This window comes from Camelus ferus, chromosome X (assembly GCF_009834535.1).
Source record: "Camelus ferus isolate YT-003-E chromosome X, BCGSAC_Cfer_1.0, whole genome shotgun sequence".
Taxonomy (NCBI): domain Eukaryota; kingdom Metazoa; phylum Chordata; class Mammalia; order Artiodactyla; family Camelidae; genus Camelus; species Camelus ferus.
In genome coordinates, this window is record NC_045732.1 from 40,609,951 (window position 1) to 40,616,696 (window position 6,746).

General features: G+C 34.1%; 1 protein-coding gene across 1 annotated transcript in view; it reads right to left on the reverse strand.

The window, feature by feature from the left end:
• FAM104B (family with sequence similarity 104 member B) overlaps positions 1–6,746 on the reverse strand; it is a 78,072-nt gene that overhangs the window by 38,367 nt on the left and 32,959 nt on the right. The gene's annotated exons all lie outside the window — the stretch shown is intronic.

The following is a 6,746-nucleotide window of genomic DNA, read 5'->3' on the forward strand; positions in this document are numbered from 1 at the left end:
ATGTGGAAAAAAAAATACTGACTGCATGGAGACTAAACAACATGCTACTGAAAAAACAAAGAGTCAATGATGAAATCAAAGAAGAAATTTAAAAATACCTTGAGACAAATGACAATGAAAACACAAACACACAAAATCTATGGGATGGAACAAAAGCAGTCCTAAGAGGGAAGTTCATAGTGATATAGGCCTTCCTCAAAAAAGAAGAACAATCTCAAATAAACAACCTAACCTACCACCTAAAAGAATTAGAAAAAAAAAAAAAAAGAACAAACAAAACCTAAAGTCAGCAGAAGGAAAGAAATGATAAAAAGCAGGGAGGAAATAAATAGAACAGAGTTAGGAAAACAATAGAAAAAAATCAATCAAACCAAGAGCTGGTTTTTTGAAAGAGTAGACAAAGTTGACAAACCTCTGCCCAGGCTCAACAAGAAGAAAAGAGAGAGGACACAAGTAAACAAAATAAGAAATGAAAATAGAGAAGTTACAACCAACACCATAGAAATACAAAAAATCATAACAGAATCCTATGAACAACTATATGGTAACAAATTGGATAACCTAGAAGAAATGGACATTTCTAGAAATGTACAGTCCATCAAAACTGAATCAAGAAGAAACAAATGATTGTAACAAATTGATCAGTAGAAGTGAGATAGAATCAGCAGTAAAACAAACAAACAAACAAACAAAAAAACCTCCCTGAAAACAAACGTTCAGGACCAGATGTCTTCACTGGGAAATTCTATCAAACACGCAAAGAAGAACTCATACCAGACCTTCTCAAACTCACTACCAATAAAGAAAACTATAGGCCAATATCATTGATGAATATAAATGTAAAAATCCTCAAAATGTTAACAAACAGAATACAACAGCACATAAAAAACTTCATGCACCATGATCAAGTTGGATTCACATCAGGGATTCAAGAGTGGTTCAATATACACATATCAATCAACATGATACCCCATATCAAAAAGAGAAAGCGCAAAAATCACATGATCATCTCAATAGATGCAGAAAAAGCATTTGATAAAATTCAACACCCATTTATGATAAAAATTCTTACCAAAGTGGGTATGAACAGAACATATATCAACATAATAAGTTATTTATGACAAACCCACAGCCAACATAATACTCAATGGTGAAAAGTTGAAAGACTTCTTGTCTGGAACAAGAGAAGGATGCCCAGTCTCACAACTTCTATTCAACATAGTATTGAAGCCCTAGCCAAATCAATCAGACAAGAAAAATAAATAAGAGGGATCCAAGTTGGAAGAGAAGGGGTAAAACTGTCACTATATGCAGATGACATGATACTATATATAGAAAACCCTAAAGGCTCCAGACAAAAACTCCTAGAACTGATAAAAGAATCTGGCAAGCTAGCAGGATACAAGATTAACATACAGAAATCAGATGCATTTCTTTATTCTAACAATGAAACATCAGAAAACAAAAATAAAAATACTTATGAATAAATCTGACCAAGGAGGTGAAAGACTTACACATGGAGAGCTACAAAATACTGATAAAGAAAATTAAAGACGACTTAAAGAAATGGAAAGATATTCCATACGCTTGGATTGGAAGAATTAATATTGTTAAAATGGCCATGCTACCCAAAGCAATCTATAAATTTAATGTGATCCCTATCAAATTACCCAGGACATTTTTTACAGAACTAGAACAAATAATCCTAAAATTTATATGGAATCACAAAAGACCATGAATTACCAAAGCAATACTGAAGGAAAATAATGAAGCTGGAGGAATAACCCTCCCAGACTTCAGACAATACTACAGAGCTACAGTAATCGAAACAACATGGTATGGTACAAAAACAGATATATGGATCAATGGAACAGAATAGAATACCAAGAAATAAACCCACAGACTTATAGTCAGTGAGTCTTTAACAAAGGAGACACAAATATACAATGGAGAAAAGACAGTCTCTTCAGCAAGTGGTGTTGGAAAAACTGGATAAACACACGTAAATCAATGAAGTTAGAACATTTCCTCACACTATACACACAAAAAAATTCAAAATGGCTTAAAGATTTAAACATAAGATAAGACACTATAAGCCTCCTAGAAGATAACATAAGCAAAACATTTTCTGACATAAATCTTAGCAATGTTCTCCTAGGTCAGTCTACTCAGGCAATAGAAATACAAGCAAAAATAAACAAATGGGACCTAATTAAACTTATAAGCTTTTGCACAGCAAAGGAAACCATAAGCAAAACAAAATGACAACCTACGGAATGGGAGAAAATATTTGCAAAAGGTGAAACTGACAAAGGCTTGATCTCCAGAATATATAAATGGTTCATATGACTTCATAAGAAAAAACAAACAAACAACCCAATCCAAAAATGGGTAGAAGACATAAACAAGCAATTCTCCAAAGAAGACATACAAATGGCCAATAGGCACATGAAAAAATGCTCAACATTGCTAATTATCAGAGAAATGCAAATCAAAACTACAATGAGGTATCATCTCATATCAGTCAGAATGACCATCATTCAAAAGTCTGCAAATAATAAATGCTGGAGAAGGTGTGGAGAATAGGGAACCCCCCTTCACTGTTGGTGGGAATGTAGTTTGGTGTGGCCATTATGGAGAGCAGTACAGAGGGTCATCAAAAAACTAAAAATAGGCTTACCACATAATCCAGCAATTCCACTCCTGGGAATATATCCTGAGGGTACTTTAATTCAAAAAAATACATGCACCCCCCAGTGTTCATAGCAGCACTATGTACAATAGCCAAGACATGGAAACAACCTAAATGTCTATCGACAGATGACTCAATAAAGAAGTTGTGGTATATTTATACAATGAAATACTACTCAGCCATATAGAAGAATAAGATAATCCCATTTGCAACAACATAGATGGACCTGCAGATCATCATTCTAAGTGAAATAAGCCAGAAAGAGAAAGAAAAATAACATACGATACCACTCATATGTGGAATCTTTAGAAAAAAAAAAAAGACACAAATGAACTTATTTACAAAACAGAAACAGACTCACATAGAAAACAAACGTATGGTTACCAGAGGGGAAGAGGGGGTGAGAAGGGATAAATTGGGAATTTGAGATTTGCAGATACTAACTACTATATGTAAAACAGATATACAACAAGTTTCTTCTGTATAGCACAGGGAGCTATCAATACCTAGTAGTAACCTATAATGAAAAAGAATATGAAAACAAATACATGTATGTATATGTATGACTGAAAAATTGTGCTGTACACCAGAAATTGACACAACATTGTAAACTGACTATACTTCAGTAAAAAAAAAAGAAAGGTCTCACAAGGACTTCTTAAATTCAGGTCTGGGAGTGGCATGCATCACTTCTACTCACTTTCCATTCAAAGAGCCCAGTTACACAGTCCCCCTAGAAAGAAGAGGCTGCTGGGAAATATATGTCTTCTTGTGTGCCAAAAGAAAAAATAAACAGTTCAGTAAACTCAAAAAAAGAAGTGTTACTGGGAAAACCGGACAGCTACATGTAAAAGAATGAAATTAGAACATTTTCTCACACCATATACGAAAAGAAATTCAAAATGGATTAAAGGCTTAAATTCTAAGACCTGAAACCATAAAATTCCTAGAAGATAACATAGGCAGTACATTCTTTGACATAGGACTTAGCAATAACTTTTTTGAATCTGTCATCTCAGGCAAAGGAAATATAAGTAAAAATAAACAAATGAGACCTAACAAACTTAAAAGCTTTTGCACAGCAAAAGAAACTATTAACAAAACCAAAAGGCAGCCTACTGAACGGGACAAGTTATTTGCAAATTATATGTCTGATAAGGGATTAATATCCAAAATGTATAAAGAACTCATAGAATTCAAAATCAAAAAATCCCAAACAACCTGATTAAAAAATGAGCATGTAAATCAATGAAGCTAGAACACTCCTTTACACTATACACAAAAATAAACTCAAAAGGGATCAAAGACAATCATAAGACAAGATACAATAAACCTCCTAGAAGAAAACATAGGCAAAACATTATCTCACATACATCTCAAAAATGTTCTCCTAGGGCAGTCTACCCAAGCAATAGAAATAAAAGCAAGAATAAACAAATGAGACCCAATGAAACTTACAAGCTTCTGCACAGCAAAGGAAACCCTAAGTAAAACAAAAAGACAACCTACAGAATGGGAGAAAACTTTTGCAAATGATGAAACCAACAAAGGCTTGATCTCCAGAATATATAAGCAGCTCATTCGACATAATAAGAAGAAAACAAACAACCCAATCCAAAAGTGGACAGAAGACCTAAACAAGCAATTCTCCAAGGAAGAAATACAAATGATCAATAGGCACATCAAAAAATGCTCAATATCACTCTTTATCAGAGAAATGCAAATCAAAACTACAATGAGGTATCACCTCACACCAGTCAGAATGGCCATCATTCAAAAGTCCACAGATGACAAACGCCGGAGAGGCTGTGGAGAAAAGGGAACCCTCCTACACTGCTGGTGGGAAAGCAGTTTGGTGCAGCCACTGTGGAAAACACTATGGAGATTCCTCAAAAGTCTAGAAATAGACTTACCATATGACCCAGTCATCCCGCTCCTGGGCGTCTATCCAGAAGGAACCCTACTTCAAAAAGACACCTGCACCCCAGTTTTCATAGCAGCACTATTTACAATAGCCAAGACATAGAAAGAGCCTACATGTCCATCGACAAATGACTGGATAAAGAAGTGGTGGTATATTTATACAATGGAATACTATTCAGCCATAAAAATGACAACATAACACCATTTGCAGCAACATGGGTGTCCTTGGAGAATGTCATTCTAAGTGAAGTAAGCCAGAAAGAGAAAGAAAAATACCATATGAGATCACTCACATGTGGAATCTAAAAAAAAATGAACATAAATACAAATCAGAAACAGAATCATAGTCATAGAATACAAACTTGTGGTTGCCAAGGGGGCAGGGGGTGGGAAGAGACAGACTGGGAGTTCAAAATTTGTAGATACTGACAGGCATGTGGAGAATAGATAAACAAGATTATACTGTATAGCACAGGGAAATATATACAAGATCTTATGGTAGCTCACAGTGAAAAAAAATGTGACAATGAATATATGTATGTTCATGTATAACTGAAAAATTGTGCTGTACACTGGAATTTGACACAACCTTGTAAAATGACTATAACTCAATAAATGTAAAAAAAAAAAAATGAGCAGAGGAACTGAATAGGCATTTTTCCAAAGACATAAAGGTTTCCAATAGGGATGTGAAAACATGCTCAACCATCACTAATCATCTGGGATATACAAATTAAAATCACAATTAGATATCACCTCACACCTCTCAGAATGGCTATCTTTAAAAAGATAAGAAATAACAAATGTTGCTGAGGATGTTGAGAAAAGGGAACCTTAGTACACAGTTGGTGGGAATATAAATTGGTGTAGCCACTATGGAAAACAGTATGGAGGTTCCTCAAAAAAATTAAAAGTAGAACTGCTTATGATCCAGCAATTCCCTTCCTAGTTATATATATATCCAAAGAGAAGGAAAACATTAATTTGAAAAGATATATTTACTCCAATATTCATAACAGCATTATTTACAATATCCAAGATAAGGAAGCAACCTAGTGTCTATTAACAAATGAACAGATAAAGAAGTTGTGGTATACATATACCATGGAATATTACTCAGCCATAAAAAGGATGACTATTGCCATTTGCAACAACGTGGGTGAACCTAGAGGGTGTTACGTTAAGTGGAATAAGTTAGACAAAGAATGACAAATACTGTAGGTTTTCACTTATATGTGAAATATAAAAAAATAAAACAAATGAATGAATATAACAAAATAGAAATTGACAGATATAGAGAACAGACTAGTGGTTGCTAGTGGAGAGAGGGGTGTGGTGGGGGTAAGACACAGAAAGGGGATTAAGAAGAACAAACTCCTAGATGTAAAACAAATAAGATATGAGGATTTAATGTACAGCATATGGAATATAGCCAATATTTTATAGTAAGTTTATATGAAGCATGGTCTATAAGAATATCAAATCACTATGTTGTATACCTGAAAGTAATACAATATTGTAAATCAAGTATACTTCAGTTAATTTATTATTTTTTCACAAATGGTGTTGGCAAGTTGATGAGAGAACAGATACACACACACACACTCTTATGCACCATTATTGGGGCTGTATACCATATGCATAGGGTAAATTGGCAGTATCAAAAATGTAAATGTCTATATACCCTTTGACCCAGGAATTGTTTTTTAGGCTGCTACTACATAAAAATATTCTCACATATGACCAAACATATTTATTGCAATATTATTCATAGTGGAAGGGGGAAATAACATGGAAGTAACCAAATTTCCATCAATAAGGGAATGTTTGAATAAATTATGGTAGCATTCAGATTCTGGAATATTATGATTCAACTAAACAGAAAGAATTTATATGGAAAGACATACATGGCATATTAACATGTGGTCAAATGGGAAAAAAGGAAATTGTAGATTAGAATGATCCCGTTTATGTAAGTATGATATTAATGATGATAATCTGGTATACAGATGTAACTGCCTGGTTATGACATAGTCCCACTGCCCTAGGATTGAGAAGGGAAGGAGAAGAAGATAGGAGAAAATTAAAAGAGAATAAGGAGAGGGTAATAGAAGAGAGGAAATAGAGAACT